The sequence below is a fragment of the Rhodnius prolixus genome, unplaced genomic scaffold, assembly GCF_049639745.1.
Source record: "Rhodnius prolixus isolate KJV_2025 unplaced genomic scaffold, Rpr scaffold_5, whole genome shotgun sequence".
In the NCBI taxonomy this organism is placed as follows: domain Eukaryota; kingdom Metazoa; phylum Arthropoda; class Insecta; order Hemiptera; family Reduviidae; genus Rhodnius; species Rhodnius prolixus.
This window is the reverse complement of record NW_027411624.1, coordinates 26,887,212-26,905,850: the sequence shown is the minus strand read 5'-3', so window position 1 is coordinate 26,905,850 and position 18,639 is coordinate 26,887,212. Positions and strand designations below refer to the sequence as shown.

At 34.4% G+C, this 18,639-nt stretch overlaps 1 protein-coding gene across 6 annotated transcripts in view; it reads left to right on the top strand.

Moving 5' to 3' along the window:
- Window positions 1-18,639, top strand: part of LOC141457836 (sphingomyelin phosphodiesterase) — an 80,899-nt gene that overhangs the window by 40,510 nt on the left and 21,750 nt on the right. The window contains exon 1 of one of the 6 annotated variants that reach the window (XM_074135129.1): window positions 9,608-9,741. The exons of the other annotated variants lie outside the window; for them this stretch is intronic. The gene's annotated coding sequence lies outside the window, so the exon portion shown is untranslated. Of the gene's footprint in view, window positions 1-9,607; window positions 9,742-18,639 lie in introns of those variants that run through there. 6 annotated transcript variants of the gene reach the window in all.

Genomic DNA, 18,639 nt, shown 5'->3' with positions numbered 1-18,639 from the left:
TGTGGTAAACAGCAATCAGATAATTGATTTTTATAAACAAAAAATACAATACACAAAAGTAATCATTCTTATTATTATGAAATGCATGGTTGAAAAGTTTTGTTATATCATTGTTTAAAATGACGTTTATGACGGATTTATTTATTTATCTAATCGTCATTTTGATTTCTTTTAACCTCTAAAAAAAACACCTTGATTTGAAGAAGCTACCTGTAAACACTCTATTTACCCTAAATTGTGATCGATTTTCCAATTTGAAATTCAACCCCCAAAAAAATTGAGGCTATATGAAATTCCATCAGTTCATTTATGACCTAAGAATTCTTAATAGGGTTTTGTTACAAAAGTATAGAACCAACCAGTTTGGGCGTTGTGGTTAAGAGACTTGACTTGAAAATAGGAGTCCCCCAATTACCGAGATCCTCAGGAAGCCAGTAAGTTTGAGTTTGTTTTCCAAAATTTTAATAGTGAGATACCTCATATGATATATCATATATACTTATTTGGAGCGAAATATATTCTTCCTGAGGGATTAGGGGAGGCACAAGTGAGTGGTTATTTCAATCCCTGGAATATCCCTAGAGATAAACTCTCGCTAATCTTTTAAACTGGATCAAATTTTGGAATATATCCTGAGGGGTTTGAGGGGGATAGTTGCGTTGGACAACACTAAGTAGATATCGCTGACTACGGGTTTCGCTCTCTTCCAAGAACTTCCCTGGAGCGCTTAGTTTCTTTTAGAGATATCGATTTTTCAACTGTTGGCTGATTTGAAGCCGGGTTTCTTTGTGAGCGTCCGTGAGTTGTCTGGGCACCCATCTCGCACAGGTTTTCTTGTACTGCAGCTTGTTGTGAATAATGTTATGGACAGTTCCAACACTCGCGTTTACTTTTTCACTTATCAGTTCAACGGTGATACGCCTATTGTCCCGAATTAACGCGTCAATCCGAGATTCGAGAGAGGAAGTCCCAACTTCGATCGGTCGTCCACTGCGTTGCTCGTCAGAAACTTTTGTACGGCCACTTTGAAACTGTTCTACCCATTTGTAAACGTTCGAACGATTCAAACAATTGTCTCCGTACACTTTTAACATTATTTTGTGGATTTTACTACCTTTCTCACCTTCCGCGACTAAAAATCTGATCACGGCACGTTGTTCTTCCACGGTGCAAATCTCGAGCGGACTCGCCATCGTTAACTGAGTAAATTTGAGGTTATGTTTACAAAATATAATTGAACAGCTGATCAGATGTCATCGCAAGGTTGCCAACTTTATGTCCTGAAAGTTTCATACGTATCAATTTAGCTGTTTTTGAGCAGTAGTAATTTGTCTCGTTACTTATTGAATGACCCTCGTATGTAACTTCCTATCCACAAGTATATTTGTTAATCAAATCTTCAACAGGTTTCAGGGCATAGACATTATTAGAAAAGATGATGTCCTCGTATCTAAATGGCGCACTCAAATTTTTGTACAGCTAGATGAACAGCTCATCTCTTTCTTTCTTATAAAGTGGGCACTCCATGACGACATGTTTAAAATCTTCCTCCTCCTTACACTTTTCGCACAACGGAGTAGCTCGTTTACCGATTCGATGTAGGTACTACCTGCAGACTGCATGGTTCGCTCTCAATCTGCTAATTGTAGTAACCAATCTTTTGTTCATGCCAAGACCTTTAAACCAAGAACTTTTAGGCAGTTGGTTCACCATACGCTTGTAAAATTGACCCTTCGTACTATTACTGTAGTCTGTTTGCCACATTTGTAATTAATAGATTTAAAAAAGTGCATAATTGCATAATTATTTAGCTATATGATATGCATCAAATTTTTTTTAATTATCCAAAAAATTTATCAAAAAACTACATATTATTGACTTAATTAATAATTTTTATAATAATCATCACATTTATTCATAACAATAATAATTTATGGTAAAATTATCATCATACTATCATCTATTATTAGAAAAAATAGAACAAACCTTTCGGCAAGTTGACGATGGCTCGATTTGGTTTATGCAAAATCTTCCAACACATTTATTTTCTCTTCTAGAGTTAACCACTTTCGTTTGAGAGACATATCGGCAAAAATAATATTGTTCGTCCAAAGTTATATTGAAAAATGATTAAAATGGTGCAAGATGTATGGAGCTTATATAGGAAACTTTAGGAAAAACCAGAAAAAAAAAAAACTTGAGAGGGGATAATTATTTTGATCTCCGCGTCAAATGAACTTTTAATAATAAGGTGGTCGTTGGTGGGAGGTGAAACATATAATCCGTACCCCAAAAACAATGTCCGCGGTCGCTATGTAGAGTGTCCCGTTAGACGGAGGTTCTTTTATATAGAAAGTGTATAGGGGTAAAACGGGGAAATCCAAAAACTGTCCGTAAGTGGAGGTGGCCGCTAGTGAGAGTGTCCTTTAAGGGAGGCTCAACTGTATTGAAAAAAAAAAAACTGCACTGGTCACAAAAATCATTTTACGGGCTATAGATAAATATTGCAACAATAATTATAATCAAGTTCTTCAACAATCGTCTACATCTTCACTGTCTATGTTTACAGTGAATACAAATACGAAAATTCATTACGGTTGCAAGAATTTGCTCATATAAACAGGAAGTGAAATCCAATTGGAATTTACTAAACAACTATTTCCGGAACATGACAAAGTAAAAGTAGCTTTAAAGTAGAGTTTTTTATGCGTTAAAAATTAAATTTTTGACAATTTAGGTCTACAAATTCCTCTAAAAAAAAAATTATATAATATTTAAATTCAAATAACTTCACTTCCGAGTACAGAAGTTTTAAACTTGGTAATACAAAAAAGAGTGGCTATACGATGCCCTACTTACCACTTCGCATGACCGTAAATGCCCAATGTCATATTCTCATTTTTTGTACTCTCTTTTCTGTCATTTAGTGTCCTTTTCGTTTTATTATTTCGGATTTTCATTTTCAATTTTTAGCTGTAATACAGATTTTTCAAAAATAAAGTAAATAAAATATAATTGGTGATTTCCCAGTCTAAATTGTTTGTTAATAGTTTATTAAAAGAAAAAGCTATCCGCGTACTGGAAGGAAAATTTTCATTTCTTATTGGAGTAAATTGTCGAAAATTCTTGTCTAATTTAAACAATATGGTACGTTCGTCTAATTCCTGTAGAACTATTTAATTAAATCGACCTTGCTTTAATTTATTTTAATCGTCAACCCAATGTGGGGAGATGGAATTACTGCAGCTTCATTGTTATTTAAGAGCCTCTATAAATAATTCTTTTCAAATAACGCGAGCATGATAATTCATACAGTAATTTATAGCAAAAAATGAGAGACCCAATCGCGCCAATCATTTGAGTAACCAATTCCGGGCATTGGTACAATATGAAGACTTGTACTTGCAGTTTTAGTCTTGGTGGCTTGCTTCAAACTTTTGGATACACCATTGCTCTTCAGGCTACTTTTGTATCATTGTATGGTTTGTTTGATAGCCATACTTTTCCTCTCCAGCGATAGCAATGCTAAAAAATAAAAATAAAAAAATCACTATTAATAAAATAGAATTGCCAATAAAAAAACGTAAACTTTTGTAATACGAGTTTACAAAAAACACACTCGGGGCGAAAACCACTTTTTGATCTGAGCGAAACACAAACGTATATACAGGGTGTCCCAAGCTATATGGATAACGACTTTTTCTCGGAAACTAAGATAGCTAGAAAAAAACTAAAAAATACGTGTTCCCTTAGTTTTTTGTTAGGAATCCAAATTTAATTTGTAAATTTTTTTCGGTGCATCCAGAAGCGAGATACAGACACCAACTTCATTTTTTCAAATGGGAAGGTGCGGTTTTTATTTCAGAAATAGATTTCTCTATTTTTTTAAAGAAAAATTTACTTGGACGGTTTTTTTCTGTGAGCGATATTTTACAAGTTATGAATGAAAACATGATTCTTATAAGAAATGTCAAAATGATAATATTATAACGGTTTTTTGATAGAATAAGAAGAAAAGTACTATTTTATTATAAATTTTAATCCTCATTAATATTAAAGATCATGCTCGAAATGGCCTCCACCATTACAGATGCATAGACATGCTCTTTCCTGCCAATTGCCCCTTACTGCCAAAGAAATAGATTCGGCTTTAACCGAGTTACAGGCATCTATTATTCTCTGCTTTATTTCATCTACAGATGCCAACCCGGCTTGATTCTGATGCACCTAGATTTAGAAATGCCTCTAGGTAAGCAGAAATAAGGAAAGAAAGAAAAAAGTTATGAATAATCACCTTGTTTTTCAGGTATCCCTAAAGGAAATAGTCCATAGGTGTCAAATCCGGTGAACGAGGTGGCCACTGAATACCCCCCGTGTCGATATAACACCATCAGGCATGTAAAGAGATATCTCGATAGGCTATTTGATGGGCGTGTTATATCAACTCGGGGGGCGATTCAGTGGCCACCTCGTTCACCGGATTTGACACCTATGGACTATTTCCTTTAGGGATACCTGAAAAACAAGGTGATTATTCATAACTTTTTTCTTTCTTTCCTTATTTCTGCTTACCTAGAAGCATTTCTAAATCTAGGTGCATCAGAATCAAGCTGGGTTGGCATCTGTAGATGAGCTAAAGCGAAGAATAATAGATGCCTGTAACTCGGTTAAAGCCGAATCTATTTCTTTGGCAGTAAGGGGCAATTGGCAGGAAAGAGCATGTCTAGGCATCTCTAATGGTGGAGGCCATTTCGAGCATGATCTGTAATATTAATGAGGAGTAAAATTTATAATAAAATAGTACTTTTCTTCTTATTCTATCAAAAAACCGTTATAATATTATCTTTTTGGCATTTCTTATAAGAATCATGTTTTCATTCATAACTTCTAAAATATCGCTCACAGAAAAAAACCGTTCAAGTAAATTTTTCTTTAAAAAAATAGAGGAATCTATTTCTGAAATAAAAAACACACCTCCCCGTTTGAAAAAATGAAGTTGGTGCCTGTATCTCGCTTCTGGAAGCACCGAAAAAAATTTACAAATTAAATTTGGATTTCTAACAAAAATCTAGGAACACGTATTTTTAAGTTTTTTTCTAGCTATTTTAGTTTGCGAGAAAAAGTCGTTATCCATATAGCTTGGGACACCCTGTATATAGGATATAAGGTTTCAAATTGCAGTTTTTTGTTTAACTTTTATTCATTAAATATAGATTAGTTAATTCAATTATTGCTCAGGATTGAGTGGATTGCTAAATAGTAGATTACTGTCTAAGTGGGATACCAGAAACGTTAATTAAAAATCTAAGATATCAAGTAGGCACAGTGAACTCTTAAGAATGTGTATGTATTTTTTTTTTTTAATTATTCTTGCCGCCAAAGTTACCTTATTTATCACCTGATATAAACACGTGGTAGTATAATAGCCAATCACAAATAAGAAATTTCAATAAAATACAAAAACTTATAAAAGGTGAAATTCCTACTACAACAGTATGAGTTCGTTTTTAAACCACTTCGACAGTTCTAAAGCCACATCTAAGGAAGACAATTTAGCTTAGGAAATACAGAAGCTTCATTGCTGTTGTAGTAAAAGACTCGATAGAGTTAGAATGGATGTCCCAATAGCGCTTCGAGTTTTATAAATATTCTTTCCCATTTATTTAATTCTTTTTTATTTAGAACATAGGTTGATGTTGAAATCTAAATGAAATCCGTTCAAAACTCTGCTAGCCAACAAATTGGATTTGACTAATCCATTCGTCAGGAATATCTTTATACGATTTATTTCCAACCTTACAATTATGTCCTTTGTATCTGGTCTGGTCTTTATCATAATTACTATTATGTACAACAAGGCGTCATTACATGAATACATGTATAGTATAAGAGCGGGTGTTGGTCTGGTGGTCAAGAGCGTGGCTTCGTATGTGGGAGATCCCCAGTTCGAATCCAGCGTATGACTACTTTTTATTGGTTAGAAATATATGTTATAGTATGTGTGTTTATTTAAAATGATTCATTTTTTTTTTCTTATCATTTATTTAGTTACAATCAACGCATTTTGCGTTATAAGCAACAATGATAACAATAAATAACATTCACACATATCAGAATGGAGAAGTTACCCAGTGGTAACACTCCAATAACATTCTACATTCTACTGACTCTCTTCATCAGAGAGGAGATCTGACTTTTAAGAAGTCTAGAAGTGTTGTATAGAAGATAGATGTTGTACCAGTGGATTGTGATGTGTTTGAATGTTAAGATGGAATTTTCTGTAACGTGTTTCAGCAACTTGTGTGACGAAAGGAAATGGTTCAAGTCTCTGTGAATGGTTTGATTGGTGACGTAGAAAGGAAGCGTCCAATTATAGAGCGAAAAATTTTAGATTGCAAGGACCTGGATCCTTTGCAGATTTGAGCGTTTGGTTGAACCCCACAGTTCGATGCCATAAGCCCAGGCTGGCTTTAATATACTTACATATATAAGTCTTTTGTTGTCCAGAGTGAGTTTTGATCTGTTGTCGAGTAGTCTTTTCTATAAAAAATTTGAAACTAAAACTCGTCTGTAAAAGTAGGCATTACTTTGCTTTATTCACTTGAAGATATTTCATCAATTTTACTCGCAATTATTAAAAATAAATAATTAAATTCTTTAAAAAAAATGAAACATAAAAGAATTCAAATAATCTTTCTGCTATCAGAGAAAATGTTGCTCAAAATGTCACCCGCCACTGTTCAAAAGCAATCTCTGCATCCCACCAAAACTTGTTTAACTGCATTTCTCACTTGGTGTTCTTGGATTCCGGCACAGGCAACACTGATCCGCCTGAATCTGGCTACTATTTCATTGATAATTTTAAGCCAAGCTAAATTCTGGATCCAGCCAGTTATGGTAATTTAAAATATGAAAAACAAATTTAATTTTACTGTCAATATTACCTTATTTTTTTTAAAGAATCTGTTCAAACTGGTCACCATCAATGGATAGGCAAGCCAAAGCTCTGGACTCCCAAGCTCTGTTTAGTAGTAGCACTTATGGTGGCGAAGTCAAGATTTAGGTAGGCTAGAGTTATTCGACACGGGATTAAGGTTACTGTACACTTTTTTTTTTTTTAGATATCCCTTCAAAAAATAGTCCATTGGGGTAGATTAGATTAGATTAGACTAGGGCGGCCTCAGGGCCTACGCCACTGCGACCCCTTTGGGTCTATTGTGGCTCCCCTAACTTTAAAGCTCACCCTCCAGACCTGTCTTTTTAATTAGACTCTTAATGCTGGAGAGTGACTTTTTGGTAAAGCTCACAGGCCTTGGTTTTTCCTCCCCGAGAAGTAACATCCTTAGCCACACGAGCCCCTCACACTGACACAACACGTGTAGTGCCGTTTCCTCCTCTTCCTGACAGAACCTACAGAGGCTATCATCTGCCAGGCCCATGCGATGCATGTGTTTTCTGAGTCTGCAGTGGCCAGTCAATAGGCCTACAATCATCCTGATAGCCCCACGGCCTTGACGGATTAATTCTGCAGTCAGCCTAGGCGAATAGCCTTTAATAAACTCCTTCGCCTGTCTCTGCCCAGTGGTGGCAAGCCACCACTCCTGAGACCTACTCTGCACCCATAAGTTAATGGTCGCAGTCTTAACACACTTCGGAACCCCAAAACAGGGCTCCGGGCCAACGAAGTATCCCGCAGAGCCTTCCCGGGCCAATAAATCTGCCGCTTCGTTACCCTTATGTCCTGAATGACCAGGTACCCAGACCAGAAAGACCTTATTTTGGTCACTAATCTCCTTCAGGGCACCCAGACAGTCCCAAACCAGTTTTGAGTTAACCTGATAGGAACTAATTGCCCGTAGAGCAGCCTGACTATCCGAGAAAATTACGACCTTAGAATTAATAATTCCTCGCCCTTCAATCTCGGTAGCACAGAACCTAATTGCAGCTAGCTCAGCCTGAAAAACTGTAGCTAGTTTCCCTAGGCTGTCCATTGGGGTAAAAACCGGAGATCGATGTGGCCATTGGAGCGGACAATGAGTTCCTAAGCACTTTTCATGGAAATTTCTGCCCAGCTAACCTCGAACCACTCTCGCTGGGCAACCATCTTGTTGAAAATACATATCTAGCCGACGTTGTAGAGGAACATCTTCAAGTAGAACTGGCAAAATGTCTCTTAAATATAGTTTGATACCTTGCACCAGTTAAGTTCTCTCTGTAGAAGTATGGGCCGATTAGTTGATTTCCTATAACTCCACCTAAACGTTTGTAGAAAAAGCAACCTGAACGTCGAATAACTCTAGCCCGCCTAAATCTTGACTTCGCCACCATAAGTGCTGCTACAAGCAAAGCGTGGGAGTCCAGAGTTTTGGCTTGCCTATCCGTTGATTGTGCCCAGTTTGAACAGCTTCTTTAAAAAAAATAAGGTAATTTTGACATTAAACTGAAATTTGTTTTTCTTATTTTAAATTACCCTAACTTTTGAAAAACCTAACCGATTTCAAAAAAATTTTTTTGGAGCTCAAGTACTATAAAAATATGCAAAAAAATATAACGTTCCATTTGAAAAACAAATAGTTAGATGCTGTATCTCGGGATATTGACCAAGCTAAATTCTGGATCCAGCCGTTTAACTTTACCTCCTGCAAATCTCTCCAATCAAGATTATATTCTAATCATTCTAGGAAATTTTCTCTTTGCAAAGAATTAAGAACAACTGCGTTGATGGTGGCAGGCAAATGAAGAAAGGGAAGCTAGTCAATTAGCTGCTGCCCATTAATTCAATCCAAACGTTCTACATGAATTCTTGCTAGAATCTAAAACTAATAGATTCTCATGCTTGAAGTGTAATGTGAGACAGAAACATAAATGAAGTCCAATTCTCTACCCCAAACTGAAAACACTTTTTCTCATAATAGATGCAAATCTGAAACCTGTCAGAGATAAAATAAAAACGAATATCTTTTCGAATAAAATCAACGATATTATCCAAAACTGCGGAACTAACCGCATTTTGGGGGAAGGCGAAATAACATTTAGTAAAAATGGCAAATCTAAAAAAAAAAAAAACTGATATTCAGAGGAGTGACAAAGTTAAGAGCAAAAATTTGAGTGTTGCACTGGATAATATGAACAAAAATTTAGTATAAATTCCAATTTTGAATAAAAATAGTAAGAGAAAAACATCATCGAAATGTGACAGATAAACAATGAACTCCAATCTGCCACTCTCTCCATATGAATGCCCCTTACACTATAAACAATTGTCCTCGTTACCATGACAATTACAAGTGGCCATATTTATTTATTTGACGGCCATATTTTTCATTTCACTCCCTAAAAAAACATGTTAAAAAACAATTTTGAAAACTTATAACACAAAATTTGTACAAAAATAATAAATAATAATTGAAATAAATCAATATGTAATCAAAACGATTATTTCGTCACTGCCTGGAATGATCGATTATGATTGATCTTATAATTAAAAAAAATAACCAACAGTTGTACTCTTATTGGTTTATTGTTTTTCTTTATTACAAACTTCTCTTTATTATCTTTATTGCGTTTTTTTTTTCTCTCCTTATTTTAATTAAAATTTTGAGATCGTATGTAGATTTTGGCCTGTTTATATATACGTGGTGATATGTTATCTGAGACTGCAGTTATACGCACAATTTTGTTGTGAGCACATTAAACAAAGGCAGCCAATTGTTGAAAAGTCTCACAAAAAAAAAAAATAAGGTACGTGATTCATAATTTTTGTTGAGTAATATTAGGCGGAATTACTGTTAATAGTTTGTTTGTCACTTCTTTTGATTAAATGGTTTTGGTTGGCTAAATAATGGGATTTGGGGTTAAAGTGATTTGTATGAAAATAGTCTGTGTTTGTAGGAACAAAATATATCTCTCTCTCTCAAAAAAAAAAATGTCGCAGTCTGCAATTTAATATTTCGATTGTACCCCATACTTGGCAATCGATTTCCCACAATCGTAAGTCCAAAGTGAATTGCAATTTAGTTACTAGATTTTCCACCCTTTTAAGATTTATTGAATCGATTTTCCTCAAGCCTTCAACGCTATTATTCTGTATTATTATTATTATTTATGATTTAAGTCGCGTCAAACATCTGAGGATATTGGCGCCCGGAGCTTTTTTTCAGTGCACAACCAGCCTCCGGACAGTGTTCTCTCGTTACAGACAACACTGTCCATCACCAGGACAGTGAACTGTAAGAAGCTCCTAGGAAGAGAAAATCTAAGAGTCAGCAAGCTGGATTCGAACCCAGGACCTCCGGCGTGGGAGTCCAGTATGCTAAACTCATAGCTAATCCCTTCCCAATTATTATTATTATTATTTTAATTCACTTTTCGGATTCAGCAAACCTAAGAATCGATATTTCTTGTAAATATTCAATTTAAAGAAAAAAGAAGCTTGGTCGCAATATAATTTCGTAATCTAAGAAAGTAAAAAGTTCAAATCTACAGGAAATTACTCATCGCACGATTTAAAAGGCTTATCTGACAAGTTTCATGTAATTCAAATTAGTAATACAAATCGCTCATTTTGAATCCTTAAAAGGCAAGTTTAGATTTAATTGAACGTAACCATTACCCCATATAAGGGAAGGGATTTTAGCTGAGTGGTTATAGAATACTGGATTCCAACGCAGAGATCATGGGTTCGAATCCAGGCTGCTGGCCCCTTTGATTTTACTCTTCCTATAAGCTTCTTACAGTTCACTGTCCCGGTGATGGACAGTGTTTTGTCTGGTTTAATTGATTGATTGATAGTAAATCAGTTTCAAATTATAACAATAAATGCCAAATATTCCCTAATTTAGACGTTCCAGTAACCAAAATTATTTGTTTTTTAAATTCTGTACGAAACACATAAAAAAAATGAAGTGATTTTAACGTTAATTAATCGAAATTTTTCAAAAATGTATATTTTTCTTTCAAAAATACAGTTTCTTTAATTATTCATAACTTTGAAAATAAAAAGGCCATCAAAATGATTCCAACTGCATTGTCTTTATAGCAAATTATATTTAAATAAACTTTGTACGATTACATGTTTTGCTAATAATTTTAGAAGATACAAAACATTTAATAAGGATTTTTTATGAAAAAAGCAAACCAAAATGTTTTGATCAATGGTAGCGATCTCTAAATATTAATCGATTTCGCTCTAATACGGACGAAACTTTTTGTTTTTAAATGAACTTTCGATTTTCCGTCCGGCGCTCTTTAAAATTTAAAAGTCATCATTTTTTGAAACACCCTACAGTACACTGAAAGCAAGCCCCAATAACTTTAAGAAGTTGATGCCCCTTAATTACAAAAAATTACCCATAAAACCAAAAACAATTGTTCCATAGTTTTAGCTACAGCACTGAGTTTTTTTTTTTGCTTTCTTTTTTTGGCATTGGCTTCCGCCATACAGCCAGCATCGTCTAGGTGCTTATCACTAGAATATCACTCACTCTCCATTCTTACCTACAAATACATTCGCTTCACACATTCATCCCTCTACTATATACAACTATTTACATACAAACTTACAACTAATGGATGGATCAGTACTCTATATTCCTGCCATCCTTATAGCTTAACCGAAATTAGAATCACGTAATCCTTCTCTAAGCATTTTCTTCCATTCATTCTAATTCGGCTATAGCTTCTAAATACATTCATATTTCATTGCTAGCTCTGCTATCGACTTAAGCACATAACTGTTGGTGGAGAATATAATGTCTTCGTAGCGAAATGGTGCATCTAAATACCTGTATATATCGTCAAACATTCGTTTCCTTTCCACCACATAACGTGGACATATCATTATTACATGTTTGAAATCTTTCTCCTCATTGCAATCTCCGCAAAGAGGAGAGGACCTTTTGTTGATCCTGTGTAGATACGATCCGCACACCGCGTGGTTCGCTCTCAGTCTGCTTATTGTCGTAACAACCCATTTATTAGTGACAGTTCCCTTAAACCATGGTTGTCTAGGTAACTGATCTGCCATAGTTTTATAGAATCTACCTTTATCACCATTATTGTAATCTGTCTGCCATTTTTGTAGTGCTGCTTTTGCAATTATACCCTTGATATCGGTGTGTGGTAATTTATAATTAGCCATTTCCCCACTATTGGTGGCTTCCTTTGCAAGTGTATCAACAATTTCATTCTCTTTTATACCACAATGACCTCTTACCCACAAAAAATTAATGCAGACTCCCTTCTCTTTAAAAATGGCAATAGTTTCTACAATCTCTGCGATAATGTGATTCATTCCTGTAGACTGGTTGTGTATATGTGATAATTTACACAACGCACTCTGGCTGTCACTAATAATGGTATATTTTTTCTCCGACAACGAATAAATATATTTTAAAGCCGTTAAAATAGCAATTAGCTCCGCTGTATAGATGGACGCCTCATCTTCTAATTTAATTATCGTAAAATAGTTCCGAACCGGATCATACACAGCACTTCCGACTTTATTATTGATTTTGGACCCATCTGTAAATAAACGATATGAGCCCGGATAATGGGAAGAAATGTAATCTTCGAAGGCCGCAGTTCTCATCTTTTCCGGTACCTTTATCAAGTCGAAGGAAGTGTTAACACTTAATTCGCTCAATAAATGTTCGTATTATAAGTTGTACACATCTAACTTATTATTAGAATATACCTTATCTCTAAAGGTAGAGATTCTAATAAAACTTTCTGTGTAAATGGGGCCTTTCTTTTTTGTCCAATTTTTGTGAGTGAGAGCACTGAGTTCACCAACTGAATAGTATAATAATAATAAAAACTGGGTTAAATTAAATGAATAGTATAAAAAGAAAAAAAAATTCGAACAGCAATGAACAAAAGAAGGAATGATTGTGTTTAGTGATTCATTCTCTTCATTGATGACAAGCAAATGAAATTCCAGGGCACTTCCGTTCGATGACCTAGAGAACCGAATTTTAGCCCGGACTTTAACTTCTTCTTTAACTTCCCCTTAATTTTTTAACTAACATAATGTATAAGTTCATAAAAACAGTTTTTTTAATTATTTTATTTACATCTTACTTACAATGTATCAGATTTTTTTTAAAAAAAAGTGTTCACTTAGCGAACAAGTTAGTGGGGATTTGAATAAAATTGCGTAAATCAGTTTTCGTCATTTGCATTTATTGCGTAATTAACTTTTCCTCGATTTGAATGTTACCACACGGATTTTAATTAACCCACCCTGAGTTCCTTGGTTTTTTTAAATAATTTAAAGTAAACATATTGCTAATTTTTCCGGGATACATTTTACTTAAAAGCTTAATATTTGTTTTATTCATATATTTTGTTTTTTATTAATTTAAAATTTTAATTCCTATATCCTGGATACATTACTATTCTGTTGTTTGAATATATTTTGAAGGGAACTATGGTCTAATTGAATTCAGGAACTTTACAGCCTTGTTTGTAGTAATGGTATTATTTTTTTTGTAAAAATATTTTTTCTGCAACCATGTAGGAATGTTCTCATTACTCAATTAAAATCAGCTGTGTAATGCCCAACTTTACCTCACTAGTGGGGAAAAATTCCCATTAGTGTCACTTACCTCACTAGTGAGTGAAAACACTTTATTGTGCTTCCTTGATATAAGAAGTTTTGTTATTAAATATTTTCTGTAAAACTCTAATAAGCTTATTTAAATTTATTTTATTTAAATAATTAAAAAACGAATATTAAAAAATAAAATAAAAATTGAAAGGAATATCGAAATAAAAATAATACTTTAATAAATAATTAGATATTTTTAATTATAACAGTTAAAAAGGTTATAGTGTTACCTTACAGAAATTTAAAATGGATTCTAGTGATTCCTGTTTAGTTTTTTTTTTAGTTAATAACCCTAATGGTTGCAGAAAAAATATAATATTTAACTCGAGTGTAAAGTATTTTTCGCACTTGTTAAATAATAAACTATTCTTATTTAAGAAAGTGCGAACAATTTTAATTATTCTATTCAAATATTCAATGACCCCGCTACATAATTTTTGATTACTTTCGACTTCTGTGTTTTTCCCATCATTTTACGCAAACTTATAACTAATGTCTCTTTCTTTTGTTCATAATACTGTACTGTTACTTTCTCCTAATTTCTATCAGCTCTGAGAACATGAGTTAACGTTTATTTGCAGCACCGGAGATATCCAATGGCTAAGCGTTTCATAGTCAGGGCGAAAGCTAACAAAATAAAAAACTGGTCGGAATTGTTTAATGCCAATGTCATAAGGACAATCTTTGGGGGGGGGGGCTTTCTTTCGTAACAGCGTGTTCCAAAGGAAACCTACCTTGAAAAGAAGTCGGTGTCCTGCTTCCAACTAATAGTAACCTGAAACTAATAATACACATCTGTTCAAAATCAGTGCGAACAATAGTTTAGACCAGTGATGGCGAACCTATGACCCGTGCAAGTTTTTTCACTGATCCACAATTGCTAGGCAACCATTTGTTTGTTTACGCGGGTTGATTTAGATTTTCTAATTGTGTGGATAATTTATATTCTATCTGTATTTTTTTTTCAATCACGCATTGATACAAAAGCAATTTAAATGCTATCTATAACCTTTAGTTTGATCATAACAGTTCTATAAAACGCAAATGACGACAAATGCTTTTGTAGTATTTGAAATAAAGCAAAAATGTTTACAAAATATCAAATAAAATGTATAATTTTACTCATATTTTGTTTGTTAAAAAAAATCGACAACCCAAAGCAAATAACCATATTTAGATTTTTCTTCAGATAAAGCACACTTTTTTAAGGTTTTGTTCAATTATGTTTGTACAAAAAGAGACTTCCATAGCCACTTGTTTCGTCCCGTTTTACCCCGTTAAGCCAACTGAATTTTAAAGATGTTTAGTTTTGAAAATATTGTTTAAAATGTTTAAACTTAACTCTTGTGCAAATGAGCATTAGTGACCCAAGAGCTGGTACTTAAAAAAAAAATGAACAAAATTTGATCCACATCTCAAAAAGGTTCGACATCCCTGGTTTTGTGACTGAGTTGTTTTTTGTTATTAGGCTGGGTTACCCTCAGAGATGCCAAGATTCCTGAAGTAGTGGCAAATTCAGTTCCCACTATAGGGTACAAGGAGTAAAACCGGAAATTAAAGAAAATTGTTAAGAAGAAAATAAATAAGTTATCCGCCCTTCCTGCTTATCGAGTTGGTCCTAAACCCTATTGTTGGGTTCTCGGGAGGTTTTTTTTTTTTTTAATAACAAATATAAGGTTAGGTCCTCAGCGATTTCATTCTTGTTTTTTAATAAAATGGCGCTCACACAAACAAGCCAATTAGTAAAAACCAAATTTTGTATACCTCAGGGGAACATCTCAGTAAAATGTATGTTTCTAGAGTTCAAAATAAAAAAAAACACTTTACAATTGCATTACTTCCCTTTTTTTGCAGGCAACAGAAAATTAATTATTAAAGAGATAGAAAGCAGAAGGTACCTATGACCCAAGGCACCGCAGCCACAACTTATTACTTATTGGGCCTTCCATTTTTGGATCTAGTTGACGAAAACCTCCCTTTCTCAAATGGTTGAGGGCTTTCCCTACTAGCTCTTTTTGCGCTACTATCTCTCCTTTGGTCTCAAAGTTCCAAAGGTTTCATAGCGCAATCGAACAACAAGTGAAAGGCCGTTTCCTCCTCTTCCTACACAATCTGTACAACGGTTCCAAGCTAACCCCACCTTGTGCAGGTAAAATTAATAAATGTTGACAAATTTCAAGTGATTTAGATCAGATGTTTTTGTTTCATTTACATCGTACATATCTCTTCAAAATTTTATCTGAATCTTTGTGATAATTTTCGCAACTAGATATTAGTGTATTCTACTTCGTAGAGACGAGATCAGCCTTGGTGACTCCTTATTCCTATGACTATACGATCCTTCTAACACCTAAAAGAATATTCAAAAACTTTGGTAATCTGACAGACTAATGCTGCAGATATAAATCTTGTAAAGAAGTATAAGGAGGATTGTAATTTTAACTTGGAACATTTAAACGGTTCAAAGCTAATTCCTGTAGTTTTTATTTATTTGAACCTTTTTATTTTTCCGTATTTAAATATTTCTCTGGTCAGGTATTATTATATTTTATGTTGGCACTAATGGTAGATATTACTCGGATTATTACGAAAGCCTTTACGTTGTTACTTCAGTTATTTCAAGAGAACTTTCCTCTCATCTAAGTCCGTCCACTAAATTCCATCTATCTCTTGTTTTGATTCAACATTCTTAACGCATTAAGCTTAGATTCAAATATTTAGAATACTCCACAGGAATTCAAATATTAGAAGTGTTCAACCAGTATTCCTCATCTCAACCCAGGCGTTTGATAATGCTATATTACGAGTACCTGCAAATCCGAATACATCTTCACTCCTTTACCTTATCTTTTAGTACTCTCACCTAGTCAGACTGAACATCGATCAAAGAAATATTTAACTCCAAGGAAGAACGTTACTTTCGATTATTTTACTCTTCAACTCCACCACCATTTCCATTATTTCAACGAATCAAGGTATTGCAGTGATAATTACACAACTGCTGTACACTTACAATCTAAAGTTACGAGGTTTGGCTATTAAATAACGAGACTGAAGGCTGCTACAGAAGAACTATGCATGCGGCAAATCCTAACGACCGACAGATGTGCAGCGTAAAGCCTTCTCTTCTCGATTGCATCGTCTCACGTGTTTGTACAGAAATCTGTCTGACCGGAACCGTCGTTTGTGTAAGAAGTGTTAGTTACGTTTTGACGAAAACATGATACTACACATGTAGTAAAACAACGAATTGTCGTAAAATTTCACATGATACTTGGTAAAACCGCTAATGAAACTTATCTTTTATTAAAAGAAATTTATGGCGATGAATGTAAATCACGTGCCAAAGTTTTTAAGTGGTTCAAACGTTTCCAAGATGGCCGAGAAGACGTCGGAGATGATGACCGCCCGGGTCGCCCTTCCACGTCCAAAACGGATGAAAATGTCGATTATAATTAATCAACATTACTACCGTGAGGTGCTTGCTCAACTGAGTAAGGAAAAAAACGACCCGCTTTGTGGAAGAACAAGTCGTCAGGGGTTCTCCATCAAGACAACGCGCCGGCTCACACTGCATTGCCTGTAAGAGGTTTCTAGCCAAGTTCAACATCCCAGTTTTAGGTTTCATCCGTCTTATTCGCCTGACCTGGCCCCATATGACTTTTATCTGTTCCCTAAAGTCAAATCTGCATTAAAAGGGACACGATTTCAGTCCTTTGAAGCTTTGAAAGAAAAAGCGACACGCGTCATGCAGAGGAGCTCACAGAAAAAGACTTCCAGCACTGTTTCGAACAATGGTAAATTCGCATGGAGCGTTTTAGGGATAGGGGAGGGGTGTATATTGAAGGTGGTAATAACTAAATATGTTTAAATTTAAAATAAAATGTTTTACAGCAATAGTCTCGTTATTTAATAGCCACACCTCGTATTCGCTATGTAACTAATGCTGAGTCTCAAAATTAACTGTACATTTAGTGTACCTTTAGGATAGAATCCTCTCCGTTATCGATCGACTGCACAATAACCTAGTAAGCCTTTCCTCAAACCCACTGCAACAAGGCTATATAGATAATCTTCTAACCAGGCTATTTTCAATATCGTTTGAAACAAACGACAATGATCTTTACGACCTTTTAATCTTTCTCATTTCTCCTTCCTCGGAGCAGTTTCAGAGTTATGTTTAGCCCTGTTTATTTCTCCTTTCTTTTGTGACCCTGAATTCTAAAATAAATAAACTATATCGCTAAATTCTGACTGTAAGTTGATTGTAACGAGAGTTTGTTTAATATTTGTTTACTGCAGCCAGCAGTTTTTGTTAAAAATAATTATTTAATTGAAACAAATCAAGAAAGAGAACTTTAGCTTTCGGCCCTTAAGCAGAAACATTTGTCCACGATCTTGATGACTTAATTTACTGAAAGAACCTTCTTCTTAGGTTATTCGGTCGTACATAATAGAGGTGATTGTCCCCATTATTACATTCAGCTGTTGTTCCTGCCTCTTGAAGCCTGTTCAGCAGAATTTTTCACTTATTTTTACGAGATAAAGTGATAAAGTTTAATTTTATTGATAAAATATTTAATTAATAAAAGATTTAGTTTTGCAATAATCGCTATCAGACAGTAAGTTTATTAATTCTTATTGACCATTTGTTAGCTCTAATTAAAAGGTATTTTTTGTCTTTGTTTTTTAATACATCTGAAAGAATGTTAGTAATGTTACATTACCTATTTCGTAATATTTTACAAGATTTGAACTAACTAAATATTGATCTAAATCATCATCCTCAACAACTTCTTGAAAAAAAGAAGGTATTGTTCTCATTTTACCTGTTCAAGTGCTAAAAAAACATTCAATTACACTCATACTCTTCACAATCAGTCTCTTGTTACAGATTAAATTCTCTGCCTTTAAAAAAACGCATTTGATTTAATCATATAACGTCGTAAAGTTGCTGACCGCCTCTTTATTGTTGGTTTATCGCTTCTTTTTTTCGCTGCTCGAAGTCTTCCCAATAGATTTAGGTGCTT